The 1,542-nt window shown below is 39.0% G+C and overlaps 1 non-coding gene across 1 annotated transcript; it reads left to right on the top strand.

The window, feature by feature from the left end:
- The first annotated feature begins 672 nt into the window (after window positions 1–672).
- Window positions 673–779, top strand: LOC116133054. Its single transcript, XR_004128489.1, has one exon. It is a non-coding gene; the product is annotated as a small nucleolar RNA R71 (small nucleolar RNA).
- Window positions 780–1,542: the final 763 nt, after the last annotated feature.

The following is a 1,542-nucleotide window of genomic DNA, read 5'->3' as shown; positions in this document are numbered from 1 at the left end:
TACCTCCAAGTTCCGAATGGATGCCCCTTGATTTTTGAAATTCGTCCTCGTCTCATTCATGAAACATGTGGTCTCTTGCATAAATTTTCCAAACATATCCTCCAATTTGGTCACTTTTTGCTCTCTTAGTTGATTGTTCACCCCTGCTTGGTTGTTTGGCATCGCTCTTTGGTTCCATTGATTGTTCTGCTGATTCTGTTGATTCTGATTGCCCCAAGATAGGTTTGGATGATTCCTCCAACCAAGATTATATGTGTTGGAGTACGGATTGTTCGGTTGCCTTTGATTTCCTGCCAGGTAGATAACCTATTTTGCCGATGAAGACGTTGAAGCAAATGTGTTCCCCACTTGACATTCACTACTTATATGACTACCTGCACAAAAATCACAAGTTAGTTTAGGTGTTTGAATAGAGTTCACCTGCGTACTTCGCAACTGCTTCTGAAGTGCTGTGAGTTGGGTTGAAATGGCCATGTATGCATCAACTTCATGAAGACCCATAGACTTCTTCGATTGCATCCTCTCATTCTATCTTTGATAGTTGTTACTTGCCAGAACTTCAAGCAACTTATGAGCTTCTTTTGGTGTCTTATTTTGCTGTGCTCCTCTTAATGCTACATCAACCATGGTTTGTACATTAACCATCAATACGTTATAAAATGTTTGGATGCCAACCCATGGTGTGGACACCTCCTTAATAATTCCTTGTATCTTTCCCATGCCTCATATAATGATTTAGACTCTTCCTATAGAAAAGATGTGATATCATTTCTCAGTTTTGCCGATTTTGCTGGAGGAAAAAATTTGGTCAGGAACTTCTGTGCTAAATCATTCCATGTTGTGATTGTTCCTGATGGTAGTGCCATTAACCATCCTTTAGCTTTATCCCTCAATGAAAACAGGAACAGTCTCAATCTGAGGGTGTCATCTGACACTCCGTTTGACTTGAAAGTATCACAAATCTCCAAAAAATTGGTAATGTGCAGATTTGGATCTTCCTTCAAATCTCCCTTAAACTGTACCGACTGCTAAATCATTTGGATAATTGCTAGCTTTATCTCAAAGTTGTTGGCTTGTACAGCTAGTCTAGTTATGCTCGACCCACTGCCTTCAACTATGGGAACTGAGAATTCCCTTAATGTTCTATTTTTTGCCATCTCAATAACTATGACCTCTGGTTCAACTATAGCCTTTCGTTCTCTTCTCTCTCTGTTAAGTCTTCTAGTGGTTCTCTCAATCTCTGGATCAATAGGAACCACTGGCTGACGTCTTGCTCTTCGTATAAACTACACAAAAAGAGAGAAAAAGCGAGATCACAAACTAACAAATAAAGAAAAAAAAAAAAAAAAACTCCAATCTCACTTACACAAGAAAAACTCAATGTTAACACAAAAATCAATCCCCGACAATGGCGCCAAAAACTTGATGCGTTGTTACTACAACATGCAAATATAGCAAGTGCACTAGTCGCACAAAGTAATAAAGTGATGAGTGAGTATCATTCCCACGAGGATTGGTTGCTAAGCACTAAATTTCCTATTA

Source organism: Pistacia vera, unplaced genomic scaffold, assembly GCF_008641045.1.
Source record: "Pistacia vera cultivar Batoury unplaced genomic scaffold, PisVer_v2 Contig1075, whole genome shotgun sequence".
NCBI lineage: Eukaryota > Viridiplantae > Streptophyta > Magnoliopsida > Sapindales > Anacardiaceae > Pistacia > Pistacia vera.
The sequence above is the reverse complement of the archived record's forward strand: the minus strand, read 5'-3'. Positions and strand labels throughout refer to the sequence as shown.